General features: G+C 50.3%; 1 protein-coding gene across 1 annotated transcript in view; it reads right to left on the reverse strand.

Moving 5' to 3' along the window:
• Positions 1–2,572, reverse strand: part of FAT2 (FAT atypical cadherin 2) — a 64,851-nt gene extending 62,279 nt beyond the window's left edge. The window contains exon 1 of the mRNA XM_081134110.1: positions 2,508–2,572. The gene's annotated coding sequence lies outside the window, so the exon portion shown is untranslated. The remainder of the gene's footprint in view (positions 1–2,507) is intronic.
• Positions 2,573–18,064: the final 15,492 nt, after the last annotated feature.

Raw genomic sequence — 18,064 nt, forward strand, 5'->3', positions numbered from 1 at the left:
TTTTGCATATGCCAGGCATGCTAGCCCCAGGTGCTAGAGCAGCTAGCAACACTTAGCAGGAGAGAAAACATCAAACAAAAAAAACACATACAAATAACTAAAATTCCAACTGTAATGTGTCTCAGGAAGGGGTACTTCAGGATGCGGTGGGTGATCTCTGTCCCAGGGGAAGCAGAGGGCAGCTCTGTGATGACTTCACTGATGACTGTGAACATAGTAAATAAGGCCCTGAACATGCATTATCTCATTTAATTCTCATATCAATTCTCTGAGAAATGGACTATTCTTCTCCCCACTTTGCAAATGACAAGGTTGAGCTTTAGAGAAGCTATGGCCCAGGTCACACATGAATACTTTCCAGGATTTGGAACCACACTTTTCTTTGTACACCTGCCTAGAAACCCCCGTTATAAATGTAGGCATTAATACCAGTAATCCTAGAAATAATAGTATTGAGATTCTGAGCTAGCTGGGCTTGTGCTGAGGATGCAGGAGCCCAGGAAGCTTCCAGAGGCTCTGCCCATCCAGTTCTGAAGAAATCCAAAAGGCAGGGCCCATCCAGAGAGTTTAGGAAGGTCCCTGAGTATACCAGCCTCGGGGCCCCAGCACACAGGTTTTCTGTAAGATAGTTCACCTGCCCGGCATGCTCTCCCACCTGACCCCACCTGGCCAGTGCCGGTGCCATGGCCTGTTGTGGGGCAGCCGAAAGGAGAATTTCCAGGCCGAGGTGAGTTCAGTTCCACTCAGAGGAGAGTGTGCAGGGAGTGGAGCATGGTGGCCCAACTCACAGAGGACGGTGTAGAAGCAGCTCGGGTACAGAGGGAGCCCAGCAGTGCCTCCCATAAAAAGCACAGGCACGGCTGACATGTAACGCCGGGAATGTCAGTGGCCTGGGTCTGGTACTCTGAGTCCCTAAGGAAGCCACTAAGAGTCACAGAATCAGTGGGGAATTCCAGGGAGAGCTTCACTCCCTCTAGTTATTGCCCCATTTTACAGATATGGAAACGGAGGCCTAGGGAGCTCGTGGAAGGGGGGCCCCTCTGTTTCACTCCTTCGGGCTAGCCCACACCATGCACTCAGCACCTTCCTGCCAGAGTGTAACCTGTGCTTCACGTAACCTCTGCTCCTGGGGAAACCCAAGCTGGTGCTCACTGACCTGGGGACATTGAGCCCCTTGGGTTCCTCGCCTGCAAAATGCAATCCTTCCTGCTCTGCCTACCCAACAGGCTTGGCAGGGTGAATCGATTAATTACGGATCTGAATAATCCAACACCTTTAATTTACAAGTAGGGAAACAGGCGCAAAGAGGCAGTCCGAGGCCACAGAGCCCGGGAGTCACAGAGACACAAATAATGAAATGCTCTTTTCTCCTTGCCTGCTTTGAAAACTTAAAGTTTTCAAATGACCCTGTATACCCAGCCCAGGCCCCCAACACAGAAAGCATCCAGTGAGTGCCACTGTAATAAGAGCCATTGGAACTGTCCTGCATGGAGGCACTGCTAACCTGCCCAGGCTCAGCTCCCCATTTGTAAATCAGCTGAAGAACAGACACGGTGGAGTCCTGAGCCTGCTTCTCCACCTCCCTCCTCTCTCCTGAGCCCAGGCGTCAGCTCCCAAGTGTGGCTGGGGACAGAGGCAGGCTTTCTGAGCCCCAGGCAAACGTGAGCACAGCCCCGCCGTTCCCCACATCGGGGCAGGTAGCACCCCCCGCCCCCCAGTGGAGGCTGAACTCTGGCCTGGTGGCTCTGCTCAGCGTTCCACTCCAGCTCTCCTGCCTCCAGAGATATGCATCGGATTCCTGCTTCCCCCAAGACAGGGGAATAGGGCTGCTCCCACTGCCCCCACCCAACCCCGGTGTCGCCCCTGGTGCCTTGAAGACTCGCAGCCTTTCACAGCCCTAGAGCACCCCATTTTACAGCTGGGAAAGCCGAGGTTCTAATCCCAGTGCCGCTAAGGAGTTGCAGGAGAGCCAGGGCTGGCCAGGTTATCTGACTCTCCCTCCCACCCTCCCTCCTCCTTACCAGGTGGCTTTGTCTGTGATAGGGACCCTGAGCCCCCTGGACACTCACAGCAGCCAGCGCCTCCCAGTTCCTTGACCCCAGCACTTCCCCCTAAAACCACAGGGAAAATGGCCCTCACATCCCCCTGAAGGCTCATCCCCAGGAAGCTCAAGCGGGGGATTTCATTCTTCCAGGGACAAGAGTCCAACTTTCCATTCTTGCAAACATGACCTTGCTCCTCCATGAGATCAAAGTCTTGTCCATTCCTGAGCCCCAACCCCCGGACCCTGGGCTCCTGCTGGTTACATCTCTGGCTTCATTCGGTGCACCTAGGTGATCCAAGGCCCGCGTGTCCCTGTCCTACCCCTCCACGCCTGCCTCAGTCCTGTCCTGGTTCCGTCCCCACCTTCCCAGAGCCCCCAACGCCCGCCTTCTCTGGGACGAGGCACAAGAATGGATTAGCTCTGCACCCCCTCCTCCAACTGCCCATCTCCCAGCAGTTCTCACCTGTGCCCTTCAGGTAGGAGGGTGCCCGCCAGCTGGGCGCTGGGCACTGGGCGCTGGGCTGGAGCCCGGTCCCGGCTGCACGGGGCTGCCGAGCTCCGGAGGGAGGTGCGGAGAGGCCCGGGAAGGCGCGCTCCGCTCGCAGAGGCCGCCGAGAAAGTTGGAGTAGGTGTGTCCCAGCCCCGGAGGAGGAGGGGGGAGGGAGGGGGGAGAGTTGAGGCGGATCATCCCTCCTGCCAGCTCCGTCTCACCGAGAGGGAGGGAGGGAGCCAACTGGTTTGTGGCCCAGAACTCACGGTGGGGAATCGAGTCATGGAAAATGACGGCTGGAAAGTTGCTGAGAGCGCAGGCCCATGGCCACCTCCTTCCTCAGTCTTACAGAAGCACCCACCGAGACCCTAGACAGGTAGAGAACTCACCCGAGGACGCACGGGGGCCATGACGGGACTGGGAAAGGACTCAGGTCGCTTAGGTCTTCTTCCTCTCCACTGTCCTCCCCCAGGCTACAGATCTGAGAGACAACCACAGTCATCCCTCCCTCCCCGAAAGGCCTGGTTAAAAACCCTGGCACTGCCATGTCCTGGCTCAGTAACCTTGGGCAAGTGACTTAATCTGAGCATCAGTTTCCTTTTTTGAAAAGATGGAGATAATAACTCCCGCCTCTCGAGGTTGTCATGGGGATTAAATGAGATAAAGGTTGATGGGAAGCATTTAGCAGAGAAACTCCCTCATGAAAGCTAATTCTTCTTGTCATTAGCTGTGACTCCCTCTGTAAATGACAACCTCGCCAAGCTCTGGCTTCCCATCTGGGAAATGGGGGGAGCAATGATGTCTACTTCATAAGGTTGTGCAAATTCATAAGACAGATAATGTGTGGAAAGTACAGAGCACAAAGCCTGGCATCTCGCTGGGAAGCAAGACGTCTTAGTTTGACATATTTAATGGGATGCCTCTCTGCTCTGGCTTCCCAGATAGTCCAATAGGCTCCCCATGTTGAGAACCAGTGTTTTAAGAGAAGGGAAGAAGAATTAAGACGGGAATTAGTCTCTCTCTCTCTCTCATTGCCACACTTTTTTGTTGTGGATGCATTCATTTGCTTGTTTCTTGTGTACGCACACATGTGAGGCCCTATACCTCCCGTTTCCAGGCACTGGGGACATAAAGGAAATGAAATGGTTCCTGCCCCAGAGAGCTGAAACAGCTCTGCAACCATCCTGTCTAATTCCCTCTCTCTCCCCAGGACTTGCAGCCCCTTTGTAGCTTTCCTGGCAAATGAGTCTTTGCTTGCACACTTCTAATTATAGGGAGCTCATTACCTCTCCCAGCAGTCAGTTCTGTTAGTAATTCTACTTGATGGTCAGCTGAGCAGCCACCCTTGAACCTGGTTAACAACCAGGTTTTCTACATCTCTGTATTATTACTATTATAAGCTATGTGACCCAAGGCAAATGACTTACATTTGCAAAGTCTCTTTTGTTTCCTTATTTGTTAAATGGACTCACAACTGCCGGGCCCACTCAGAACAGATCTACTTTCTCTGCCATGTGACAAAAACTGAGGTCTGCATCTGTGGTCTAGGACTTGGTTTCCTAAAAGTTCAGGCTGGAGAGTGGAACTGTTAAGGTTCATGAGGCTCTTGGCTATTTCCCAGCTCTCAGAATATGTTCATTCATGGAGATGCTGCAGCCACTGTGGGCTGTGCCCTTGGCGATCTGTCACCGGCATCCGGGATGACCACAGGTGTCAGGCTGCTGCAGTATGTTGCCCAAGGCGTCCAGAGGAGCTCCATTCGAGGAAGACTCTCCCAGGTCTCCCTCCCACAAGCCGCCTCAGGCCTGCATGAGAGGCCTAGGGGTTTGTAGTGTGAGGGGAGCTTCTGTGATCAACTCCAGTGGGAAGGCTAACCTGGGCAATTATCCACTTGGCTGATTGCCGCCCAAGTCCCTGAGTCTGGGCCGATTAGGCATTAACCCAAGGGAGGGTGGCAGAGCGGCCCCACGAGCCCTTTGACTAGTCATGTGCAGAGTGGCAGGCGACCATCTTCCTTCAGGCCCCCCATTCGGGCCAAGGCTGGCCCCCAGCCTGCCCAGTGCAGGGACTGTCTGCAGCCTGGGGGGAAGGGGGAGGTGAGCATTGGGATGTATGGCAGAACCCCGTAATGCCATCCCCTCCTCTCTAGGCCCTCTGCCACTCCTGACCCAGGCCCTAATCCTTCTTTTCCCTGCTGGCTCCAGGACCCAGCTGGGAGATCTTCTGGCCTCTAGTCCCACCAGGAAATGGACTCCTCATGTCCCCCAAGCATGCTTGGAAGCCTCGCATTCCCAGGCCCCTGCTCACAGCTTCCTGGGTATCTGAAATTGTACCTATCCATCTTGGGACCGCCCATATGCTACCCCTTCTCTGTGAGCTCCCCCGACCATGCGCCTGACCTGATCGATTGGTAATAATAATAATAATAGCTCGTCTTTATGTCGGGCATTCAACCAGCACTCTGCAGGGATTGTCTAATTTCTCTGAACACCACCACGATGGAGTAGGCGCTGTTCTCATTCTGTCTTTTGGATGAAGAAACGGAAGCTCACCAAAGCTTTAGTTACTGGTCCAAGGTTGCTGGTCTAAACTTAGCTGAGTTTCAAGGCCCAATCTGTCTGAACCTAACCACTGAACTGCACTGCTCTGGGTCTCTCCTCCCAACCTGCAGCCCGCTGGCCGAACCTCCTGTGTGACTCTCTACTTTGGGCCCCACTTCTGCGTGCTCCCCTCTCTTCACTCAAGTCCAGCCCCCCTCTATGCTAAGCTCCTCAGGGTTGGATATCTGGGTAACCCAGGGGTGCTGCACCTTAGCATCCCAGTACCCCGGAGTCTAGGCATGGGGGGGGGTTCTATAAATCCTGATGCCCAGGCCCCACCCCAGACCAATTACATGGAACTCTCTGGGGTGGGCCCCCACATCAGGGTTGCTACGCAGGGGCAGGCATGTTGTAGGCACTAAAAAGAATTACATCTGGTTCTGAATCCCCAGTCTGGACCTCAGATCCCCCAGCTCAATGAAGCAGGTATTGAACTCTGACCTTTAACATCTATCTCTGAGGTCCTACAGTTCTGATATTCTTTGCAAGGATGCTGTAGGCTTTTAAAGAAAGACTGGCAGATAGTCACTGTCCACTCCCCTGCTTGCCCAGGAAAGCCGCACTCTCCCCTGTGGACCGGCTGAGCCGTTCCTCCCTACATTCATCATGGGGTAGAGAATATAAATGAGGGCCTGAGCAGTGATGAAAACTCTAAACAGGTGGCAAAATTTCAGGGTGCCCATAGAGTCTAGAAGCACCGATAGTATTATGTTCATTTTTAACAGACTGAACCCCTTTGATTCCTTCTGGGGCAGGCTATAGGCTCAGGTTTATTTGGTGAAAATCATAGACATACATTATCAGAGACCACACATCTCAAATGCATGTGCAGGGTTGGTTGGCCAACGTCCTGGTTGGCCCAGGACTAAGGGGGTTCCCAGGATGTAGGACTTTCAGTGCTATAACTGGGAGGTCCCAAGGGAAGGGGACCTGTCCGTCACCCTAGTGGAGGGAATGCTGCCTCACTGCATGGCCCACATCTGCTGCGCACCCAGAGGAGGTGCCAAGGAAATGCGGTCCACCCTGGAAGACCAGACTCGAGAGAAGATTCAGCTCACTGGGAACAGTTAGCTGATGGAGACGATGCATTCAGTGAACATGAAATGCAAACTGTCATTTCAGGGCAGGGGTCCCTCCCTCCTACTGCATTCTCCCCGGGGAGGGGCACACAGCAGGATGGGAGTGGGGCTGCGAGACAGGTACAGAGCAGAGACCCTAGAGTCTGGTCTGTGAGCCGGTGGACAGAAAAGATTCAGAGGCCTGGCTGTCAAAGGGACATGATGCCTTTAAGGGGGATGAAGTCATCGGGGCTGTGGCCACCTGGCTGCTCGAGGGTTGCAGCCGAGAGGGAGAAGCAGAAGGTGGAAGGCAGGTGGGACGTGGGGGCTGAGCCTGGGATGTCAGCTCTGTGGCTGACAGACGGGACCCAGCAGGAGTGGGAACAGCCAGCCCTGGCGTTGCCTGGGGTGCCCGGGAATGTAATCAAACACCCAGCAGACCCGCTGGCCATGGGCATCTGGATACCACCGGGCCCTCCAGCTCATCTCGACCCCCAGCTGGCAGTTCTGACAAGCTCCTGCCAGGAGGAGCGTCCGGTCTTGTTGGCCAGCCGGTGAGCATGAGCTCATCTGCCACCAATCCAGCCTGTAGTGGGCCTGCCCCAGGCTGGTGCTGGTGGGTGGAGCACTGTGCTGATAGCTAATGGAGCCAGGCAGCCTGCTTCAGTGGCCTTGGTTAGGCCACCCCAACAGGAAGCCTGGGAGGTGGACTTCAAACAGAATCTCTGATGCTATCCACACCCTCACCTGCCGCAGACTTGGGGCTCTGATGTGGCCCTGGCCCAGGGACAGTACCCCTCCCAGGTCCCCTTCTACACAACCATGAACTACATTCCCAGCAGTCTCTTCCATTTCTCCCTATTGCATGGTAACAACGATAATAACAATTGCGGTGATAATAACTAATATTTGTTTTAATTTAAGTACATCATTTCATTTAATCCTCAAATAGATCTTCCTAATGAGGTACTATTATTATCATTATCATTTTGCAGAAGAAGAAACTGAGTCAGAGGTTTAAGTGACCTGTCCAAGGTCATCCTCCGCTTAAATGGTAGAGCCAGGTTTATCTTGCTCCAAAACTGAGCTCTTAGCCTCCACCCCAATGTCATGCTCCAACTAGATCACAGGATTGGGACCCATGAGCATGCCGGGTGCATCTCGACAGGCCCTGCTCTTGATTCAATGCTCTGTTCTCTGTCTTGCAAATCTCAGTTCTGAATAAGCTTCCCACATTGTCGTTTTGCACTGGGCCTCATTGATGATGCCGCCGGTTCTGCAGATCAGCCGTCTTGCTGCTCCCCAGCCTCAGCCCAGACCCCTCCATCTGCTCATGGGGCATCTCTACCCATATAGCCATCCGGCCCACACCTACCTGGTGTCTCCCAAGGTTGCCTGCTCAGTAGCATCTCCTAGGCTCCCCACCACGCTTCCTTATGAGCTGCCAGGGATTCCATGCCCTTGTAGAGCACAGGTTGCTCTGTTCTGGTCTCACCTTGAGGTCAGGGCAGGATATCACTGTGTGGTCCTCACCCCCCTGGCTGCACTTATTGAGGGTGTGGAGCACATGGTGGGAGTTGTTCTTGAAGTTAGACAGCTGGATTCAAACCCAGCTCTGCTGTCTTGCAGCTGTGTGGCCTTGGACAAGTTACTTGGGAAACAGTTTTCTCATCTGCCAAATGGAGGTGGGAACTGTTCTTATCTATCCTGGGTTGTCAGTGCTTAGTGTTTTACTAAGCACTGTGCTCAAGGCAAAAATGGTAGTTTCCTGGATCGGTTTGGTGCCTAATTTATCCATGAATTTCCTATAGCTCTTCATATTGTGCTAATGAAATGTGGTAGGTGCAGAGGGTGTATAGATGCTAAATGACTTTGGAAGTGCCACAGTGTCTCACGTGTGGGGAAATAGGACATGATTTTACAGAGGAAGAAACTGAGGCCTAGTGAGATTTGCTGGCCTGTTCAGGCCCCGCAGGCATCCCTCTCCTCCCCCCACCCCCCACTGGGTGCTTCCGTCCTGCTGGGTCACCTCAAGGCCAGCAGGGCAGAAGCCCTGGGGGCAGGAGCCTGCTTTTTGCTGCCTGGATTCCGGAGGCAGCTCTGGTAGCCCAACCAGCCCTGTCTCCCTGGCAGCCACATTCCAGACATTCTGCCCAGGCTAGAAAGAGGCTGGCCCCGAGGGAGGAAGCCCCGGGACCTTAGCCTACTCAGGGGCCATGGGGAGAGAGGCCAGTGTCTCCCGGGAGGGGGCGGGGGGGGGGTTCCTGGCCACTAGGGATTCCTCAGCATTTCAAGCTCTCCCCACTGGGCAGGCCTCAGGCCCACTCAAGGCCCAAGATTCAGGGAGGGTTGCTCAGCGGAAAAAGACTAGTAGCCCAGTAGCTGTCTAACTTCTGGCTCTGTAGGAATCATCTGGTGGGAGTAGAGGTGGGGTGTTAAAAATGCACATTCTAAGCTCCCCCCCCCCCCATCATGGAGGGGCTCAGGACTCTGCATTTTTAAAATGAACCTCCAAGAGGGTGCAAAACAAGATTTGGGAGCCACTGATTTAGTCTACTGTATAAATGAAGGGACTACCCACAGGGACCCAGCAACAAGGCTATCTGAACAGAGCCACTGGCCCTGCTGGAAACAGGAGGGGCTCAGAGGCAAACTGCACAAGGGCAGAGGAATCCAGGAAGGGAGGAGGGCTGAGCACAGAGCAGCTTAAAGTTAGAAAGATGGGCAGTATGTGCCCCTTCTTCCCCATCGCCATCCCTGCGCCTCCTCCCCCACAGAGGCTGCTGACTGGCCTCACTCAGGGTGCATGGAGCCCTAGCCTCTCACACTCTGGCTCTGGACATCCATCTGCCCCAACTCCACCTCTACTCTCCTAGTGGGTTTCCTTTTCATGTCACTGTGTACAAGAGAAAGATTACTTGGAGTAAAACATCCTGGGCTCAAGTCACAGTCAGTCACTGCTGTGCTGTGTGGTCTTAGGCAAGTTCCTTACCCTCTCTGAACTCAAGTTACTCATCTGTTCAATGGTGGACTAGAGCAGCTTATCTCAAAGAGCAGTTCATGGATCAGCTCCACAGAACACCCAGAAACTTTGTTAAAATGCAGATTCACAGACTTCCAATCAGATAAAACGAGTACAAAAATTTGGAGAAATCTTGTTATTTAAATTTTGCATTTAGCCCGGCCGGGCGTGGCTCAGCGGTTGAGCGTTGACCTAGGATCCAGGCGATCGGGGTTCGATTCCCGGTCAGGGCACATGCCCGGGGTTGCAGGCTGCAGCTGATCAATGACTCTCTCATCATTGATGTTTCTGTCTTTCCCTCTCCCTTCCTCTCTCTGAAATCAATAAAGATATTTTTTTTTTAATTTGCATTTAGACAAGTAATACATATTTTCCTTATAAAAGAATAAAACATTACATTAAAGGCTAAAGCCCTCTTTGCCACTGCCATCAATACCTTCTCCAAACACAACCAATATATAATCACTTAGGTGTATAACCTTTCTAAACATGTATATTCATACATAAATATACCAGTAGGAAATACAGGGTGGGGCAAAAGTAGGCTTACAATTGTTCCTATGGAAAATAATGCAATAATTAATAAATAATACAAGAATAGACTGTGTTTCACATACTCGATGCTGTAAATCTACTTTTGCCCCACCCTGTGTATAGCATTCAGGTTTTTGTTTGTCTGGGGGATGGGGAGGTGGTTGTTAAAATTGTTACCTTGTGTGTCATTCTGCAGCTTTTCACTCAATAGTGTGTCTCAACAGGGTTGAGACAGGAGTTTTTCATGGTGTACACGTAGATCCACTCCACGCTTCCAGCTTCAGGGTTTTTCTGGGGCTTCTCAAGTGTGAGACCCTCTGAGCTAGATCAGTTCTAACCTCACATCCATGAGTCTGATTTTGACATAGAGTAGGGCCAGGGCAGCGGGATATTTCCCAGGGAGGGACTGTCCGGCCTAATTGGAGTGTCCTTGGCACTACTGTAGATATTCCCTATCAAGGGTGTGGTCCCCTGGGATCTTGCTAGGGCCTCCTACTTCCCTTTCCTTAGAACCCTCAGGGCCACTCCCTTCCTCCCTTCCTAGCCCCTGGCCACCCTGATGTCATCTCCGCAGGTGAGGCTGACTCAGGCTCCCCCTTCCACTGCCCCTGGCTCTCCATGGGGCCTGACTGGTCTGACCTGGTGGGGCAGCCCCTGGTTTCCTAATACCTCCTCTCTGGGGACCTTCAAGCACATACCATCTGGCTCTTTGGGGAGCCCAGGAGCTGTCTGGGTCCTGAGTAGTGATGTTCTCTTCATTGTTCTCAAGGTTCTGCCACAGCCATGAGATCTTGAGCAAGGCCCTATCCTTCTCAGGGCTTTCCTCTCCCTATCTGTAAAATAAAGTTGTACTCATTCATTTCTATGCCCAGAAAGAACATCAAGTGAGCAAATCTATGCAAGCTTTGCTGAATGAATAAGAGTTGAAAAGTCCGTTCTAACTCTCTAGGACTGTGAATTCAGGCCAACCAGTGGGCACGAAATGCTCACCATGTGCATAGCCCTAGACTGGGAACTGAGGGGGATAGAACCCTGGAAAAGATGTGGTCCTTGCCCTTAAGTTGCAAACATTTGGGGTGTAGTCATCCAGTCAATCAATATTTCCCTGGAGTTTAGCATGGGGCAGGATTGGAGCCAGGTCAAGGCAGCCAAGGAAAGACAAGGGGTCCACTCACAAGCCATCAGGGAGAGTAGGAGTCAGGAGAGAGGCAAGTAGAAATCATGGTCACAGAGACCATGGACTAAGGGTCCTGCAAAGAGGTCAGAGGAGAAAGAGTCAGTGGGAATAGGAGGTATGTGGAGAGTGGAAGCAGGAGATACATGGATGAGCATGTGGCATGTGGCAGGCTCTGCATAAATGCTTGCTAAATTGAACAGGCAGATTGTTATAGAGACCAAGTCACGATAAATGGATACAAGAAATAGATGTGTGTTAAACAGATGACAGATAGAAATTAGATGATGAAAGTAAGTTAGCAATGCATGGATGGATGGACACATGGATGGATAGATGGATCAATGGATGGATAGGTGGATGGATGAATGAGTGATAGACAAATGGATGGGCAAGCAGAGAGACAGACAGATAATATTGGGCCAGGATCATTGGATTTAGGGTCAGATGTCCAAGTTTGCTTTGGGGCCCTTCTGCTTACTGACTCTTTCTGGCCATTGGACCACAAGGATTTTGTGCTGAAAACTGGGATGACCAGTCCAGCTTGCCACCTTCCCCAGGAAATTATGAGAGTTGCCTGAAATGGCAGATGAGAGGGAGCTCTGCCCAAAGCTGCATGCAGTTGTCAGAGGACTGTGGTTACAAGCAAGTCTAAAGGACTTCTCAGCCCTAGAAGCCACATCAGTAGCACAATATAGAAGACTCGAAGCTGGTATGTAAAGAGTGACTGATAGCCCGGCCGGGCGTGGCTCAGCGGTTAAGCATTGACCTAGGATCCAGGCGATCAGGGTTCGATTCCTGGTCAGGGCACATGCCCAGGTTGCGGGCTGCAGCCGATCAATGACTCTGTCATCATTGATGTTTCTATCTCTCTCTCTCCCTCTCCTTTCCTCTCTCTGAAATCAATAAAGACATATTAAAAAAAAAAGAGTGACTGATAGAGGAGTAGATGTAGGAGCTGGAATGTATATTGCACAATAGTAGCTCCTACTCTATGAAGTAACGGTTGGTTGAGCAAACTGAGGGCCTGATGTTTTGGGGCTGCCTGAGGTCAGTGCCTGGCTTACTCCTTTCTCCACCACACCTCCTCCCTGATGGAGCGCCTTCCGCTGTGACGCTCAGCTCTGCTTCCCTCTTCAGAATCACCTGAATGTCTCAGCTTCAGGGGCAGTATCCAGAGCCCACCAGTATCAGAATCTCTTGGACACCCCATGACAAATGCAGACTTAGGCGTCCCACCTCTGTCCTCTAAATCAGAGGACTTTGATGTGCCCAGGTTGATGATAGCACAATCCCCAGTGATGGTTCATTAGCTATCTGTCCATTTTGCTGCTGCTGTTACTTGCCCCGGTTCACTGGTTGGAGTCTGGCAGGGTCGAGACTGGAACCCAGCTCTCCCACAGCCTATTCCAGGGCCCCTGCCAGTGCCTCCTGCCCAGAGGCAAGGAAATGGCCCAAGTGACCTCTCCATGGCCCTAGGCTTGGAGATTTCAGACTCCTCAGCAGCTCCCAGACACAAGCCTCTCCAATTGCCTGAGGATTTCGAGCTAAGCCCTCCAGCTTTCACCAGGCCGCTGCTGGGATCCTTGAAAGCCGGGGATAAGGGAGGCCTGATGGAGATAAGTGGTTCTTGTTCCCTCTCCCATCTGGCTGCTTCCCAGATGGGGCCACACTAATGCCTACACTGAAGTCCCAGGCGCGGAGCCATGGGGGCCATCAGGAGAAGCATAGCTGCTCAGCACCCACAGAAACCCGGGGCTTCCGAGAGCAGGTGTGCGGGGGCCCTAGCCGCTCAATGGAATCACCTATGGAGCTTGACAGCTTAGTGGTGAGACAGATGCCTAAAGACAAAATTACATTTCAGTGTGAAATCATTGTAGGGAGATGCGTGCATACAGCCAAAAGAGATGCTAACTCTAGTTTTTCAGTTCTGCAAATGGAGAACATGAGGTCAACCAGAGAGGGTAAGAAACTTGCCCAAGGTCACACTGCAAGTTAGTGACGGAGATGGAAGTAGAATCCTTTCCCAGCTTCCACTTCTTTGTACTTTACTCTTCCATCCCTTCCTTCACTCACTCACTCAGCAAATATTATGAAGTTCCTTTCAGTTGCCAAGCACTGCCCTGGGTGCTGGGAGTGTAGAAGTGAGCAAGACAGATAGACAGACAGAGGTCCTGCCTTCCTCACCCTCCACTGGGAGGAGACAAAATAAACACATTAGCAGATCTATCAGTTGGATGATTTGAGCAAGCTGTGTTCTCTAGAGAAAATGAAGCAGAGAAAGGGCCACAGGAGCTCGGGAACTGCTCCGGGAGGGTGGTCAGGGAAGGTCGCTCTGAGCAGTTGACCCCGTGAGGTCATCCAGAGTGATGGGAGCCAGCCACACAGATGGGAGAGGGAGCACTCCAGGCGGAGGGCAGAGCAGCAGCCAGGCCATGTTTTGTGCTACATCCAAGACCAGCCCCTTACTCCACGCTGGACCAAGGGAACCACGAACGAACTGGAAGAGAGCTTGAGGTATTTATCTTTTCGGTTTCTGTTCTGGTTTCCGCTTGGTTGATGTCCGTCTGCTGTACTAGATGGAAGCTTCTAGAGAGGAGGCGCTGTGGTGGTGTGTTGGCCACCACTTCACCCTGTGGCCCCGCGGGGCGCACTGACAGGGAGTTGAAGGGAGAGTGGAAAGGGGGGGAGTGCTGCTGAAGATGGGAAGGTACGTGTTTACCTCTAAGTACTGGACTGACAGTAAATGAGACTCTGCACGATGCCAGTCGGTTACCAAAAAGTAACAAAGCCTCCCTCTTACCTGCCATAATTGCCCCACTTAATTCATTAAGGGATTATCTTGGGAGGGGGAGGGGAGGGGCCCCAACCTGGGAGTTCTGGCAGCAGCACCACCTCCTCCAAGGCAACTGGGAGACCTGGGGACCCCAACTGTGGAAACAACAGTTAGGTCAGGAGAGTCAGGGCGGCGAGGCTCTAGTCCTGCCTCTGCTCCTGAATAACTGCGTGACCGTGGGCAGCTTTCCTCCCCTCTCTGGGCCTCACTTCTCTCATCTGTTCAATGAATGAGAATGAGCTAAAGAGTGGGTTCAAACTATGCTTGAAGAAGCCCTCAGTCCCAAAGAGGGGCTCTTAGAGACTGTGGGGGAAGGGGCAGGGATAGGTAGAAGTGAGGCCCCACTCTTCCAGCCAGAATGGCCCTGCTCGAATCTGTTTCCCACGCTGGGCTTCTTCAGGAGCAGGTGATGTGTGTAACGACGATGAAAATAAACACGGAGCCCCACACGTTGCTGGGCGGATCACTCGCGACAATGCATGCGAAGTGCTTAGTGCAATAACCCTGTGTAGTGCTTGTATCCCAGTTTTACAGATGAGGAAACTGAGGCGCAGCGCCGTTAACTAACTTATCTAGAGTCTGATCTGAGCTGCAAAGGCTGGCAGTGAGGCCTCTGATCGTCACTTTTAACCCTCCTTTGACTAAGAGTACAGATGTTTTTTATTAAACTGACAGGCTCTTGGGGGCTCTACTTCGTACTAACCCTGCGGCCTCAAGGGCTATTGAGGAGATAATGCACACGTGAGAATCTTAAGGTTGTACTCGGCTTATGGTAAAAGCTCAATAGTCATTAGCTATTATTATGATTATTAGCATTTTAATTTCTTGTGAAGACTGATTCCACTTCTCAAATGTGTGTGGAAAGGACTGGAGTGGCTGATTCCCAAAGGTCTTGCAGCCCTGGCTCTCTCCTTCTCAAAAGGAGGGGTGGTGCTGGGGGTGGGCAGCAGCCTGCTCCCCGGGGGGATGTTGACCAGGAAAGAAGTTTTCGTCAATTTTTACAAAATGAGAAAAAGGGCAAGCCAGTGAGATGTCCATCAAGCTCACTTTATTTCATTTAAAGGACTGTCCTTGAATCAGAGATGACAACTATCTAACAATAAAAATGCTTGGTGATTTTTGAGCACGTGCCATACCCCGGGCCCCTTACCCAATGTTCTCGTTTAATCCCCGAAACATCTCCATATAGTTGAGGAAACCGAGGCACAGCACAGTCAACTAATTTGTCTGAGGGACACAGCTGGAAAGGGGCAGAGCTGGAACTCAACACTGAAGACCTCGGGACACCAGAGCTCGGCACCCTTAACCAAGATGCTGTGTGTCCTGGGGCCCACTTTGATGTTTAACAGCTTTATTGAGATATAATTTACGTAACATAGAAAGCTGACCCCTTAAAAGTGTGCGGGCCAATGGCTTTCAGCTTATTTGCAGAGGTCTGCAATGGCCACTGTAATCTAACTGCGGAGCATTTTCACCCTGCCAGAGAGAAGCCTCACGCCCATCACCAGTCCCTGCCCAATCCCCAGCCCCTGCCAACCACGAATCTACTCTCTGCCTCTGTAGATTAGCCTATTCCAGGCATTTCAAATAAATGCAACTATACTATCTGTGCTCTTTTGTTACTGGCTTCTTTCTCTGAGCATAATGTTTTTGAGGTTCATCCACGTGGTAGCGTGTATCAGTATTTATTCCTTTCTACAGCTGAGTTAAATTCCATTGTACGGGTGAACCTCACTTTGTTTATTTTTCATTCCTTGATGATCACTTGGGCTTTTTCCACTTTTTAGCTATTAGGCATAATGCTGCCATGAACATTTGTGTCTGAGGGTTTTAGGGGCTTTTTTGTCGTTGCTTGTTTTGGGGTTTTTGTGGACACGTGCTTTCATTTCTCTTGGGCAGATACGTAGGCGTAGAGTGGCTGGCTTATATAGTTATTCTATCCTTTTTTTTTTTTTAATATAACTTTATTGATTTCAGAGAGAGGAAGGGAGAGGGAGAGAGAGAGAGAGAAACATCAATGATGAGAGAGTCATTGATCGGCTGCCTCCTGCAAGCTCCCGACTGGGGATCGAGCCCGCAACCCGGGCATGTGCCCTGAGCGGGAATCGAACCCCGATCTCCTGGAAGATAGGCCGATGCTCAGCCGCTGAGCCACGCCCGGCCGGGCTACTCTTACATTTTGGAGAATTGCCAAACTGTTCCCCAAAACAGCCATTTTGCAATCCCCCAGCAGTGTGAGGGCTCCAATTTCCCTCCACCCTTGCCGGCACTGGTGATTATCTGTCTCCTCCATTACAGCCATCCTAGTAGGTGTGAAATGGTGCCTCATTGTGGTTTTGTTTTACATTTCCTAATGCCTGAGGATGTTGAGCATCCTTTCATGCGCTTATTGACCATTCATGAATCTTCTTTGGAGAAATGTCTAGTCGAATCTTTTGCCCATTTTAAAATTAGGTTGTTTATGTTATTGAGTTGTAAGAGGTTTTTGAAAAAATATATTCTGGATACAACTTTCTTCTCATACCTATAATTTGCAAATATTTTTCTCCATTTTGTGGGTTGTTTTTCATTTGCTTGATGATATCATTGCAAACACAAAAGTTTTTAATTTTGATGATGTTCAGTTTATCAATTTTTAAACTGCTTGTGCTTTAGGTGTTGTATCTAGGAAATCATTGCCTAATCCACAGTTGTAAAGATTTATCCCTACATTTTCTAAGTGTTTATAGTTCTTTAATTTAGGTCTATGGTCCATATTGAGCTAAGTTTTGTATATGATGAGATATAGGATTCGAAATTCATCTTTTGCATTTGCATAGCCAACTGTCCCAGCACCGTTTGTGGAAAATATTATTCTTTCCGCATTGAATTTTCTTGGCATCCTTGCCAAAATCAATCAAACATAGTCCTACTTGGCTCAGTGGTTAGAGAGCCAACTCTCGGACTGAAGGGTCCTGGGTTCGATTCCAGCCAAGGGCACGTACCGAGGTTGCAGGCTCCATCCCTGGCCCCGGTAGGGTTGGGGCTGGCACAGGAAGCAACCAGTCAATGTGTCCCTCTCACGTCGATGTTTCTCTCTCTCTCCTTTCCACTCTCTCTGAAAAGCAATGGAAAAAATACCCTCGCATGAGGATTAAAAAACACACACAATCAATGAACCATAAATGTAAAGGTTTATTTCTGGACTCATTTTCTTCCATTGACCTATATGCCCATCCTGATTACTATAGCTTTGTAGTGAGTTGTGAAATGAGGAAGTATAAGTCCTTCAACTTTGTTCTTCTTTTTTCAAGGTTGTTTTTGGCTTTTCTGGGTCCCTTGCATCTCCATATGAATTTTAAAATTAGCTTATTAAATTCTGCAAAAAATAATTAGGTCCCACTTTTAAGAGAGCTCTTTCTCTTATGAAATAAGGTGATAGAACACAGTAACTAAATTATTTTAAATGACCTTATTTGACAAAGAAAAATAATCGTATATTGGGCGTCCAAAATTGTGGGGAATTTTACCAGCCTGTGAAATCCAAAAGTGATTTAGAAAGTTCTGAAAAATGGGCCAGATTTTGAGGTAGGACAGCGAGTGTGCACTGCTGGGGAGGAGGGGGAAGATGGAAGACAAGACGGCATTGGGGAGGGATGGAGGAGCCACCCAGGCCCATGCTGTAACCTTTATCTTGGAGTATCTGAAGGACTGAGGGGTGAGATGTGGAAGACCCTATTTGCATAAAAGTCCCAATTGACTCCTGGGGGAAAAGTCACCCTCAGCAAAGGGACCCAGATCTTGGCCCAATAGAGGCACCACTTGTCAAGGTGAGGGAAAGGAGTGATTTGGGGATAGCCCTTGTTCAGATGCAGCTAATATTGACTGAATTCATACCTTGAACTAAGCACTGTACCTGCAGCGTCTCGTTTAATGCTCACCACAATCTGGAGTTTGCATTGTAGTTGCTTGTTTCATTGCCTAACACAGCACTGTTTAATTCAAATATCACGTAAGCCATACGTGTGATTTTAAATTTCCAGGAGCCAAATCACAAATGTAAAAAGAACCAGGTGACATTCATGCTAGTAATATATTTTTATTTAACTCAATATATTCAAAATGTTATCATTTTCAACATGTAATCAATATTTAAATATTTACTAGTGGCATATTTTTCATTCTCTTTTCTTGCTAACATTTAAAAATCCAATGTGTTTTTATACATGCTCAGCACATCTTGACTCAAATGCTAAATTTTCATCATCAATATTTGATCTGTATTTAGATTTCACAAGTTGAAAAAGTAGCTTCAAGTTCCAGGGTT

The sequence above is a fragment of the Miniopterus schreibersii genome, assembly GCF_964146895.1.
Source record: "Miniopterus schreibersii genome assembly, chromosome: 4".
In the NCBI taxonomy this organism is placed as follows: Eukaryota; Metazoa; Chordata; class Mammalia; order Chiroptera; family Miniopteridae; genus Miniopterus; species Miniopterus schreibersii.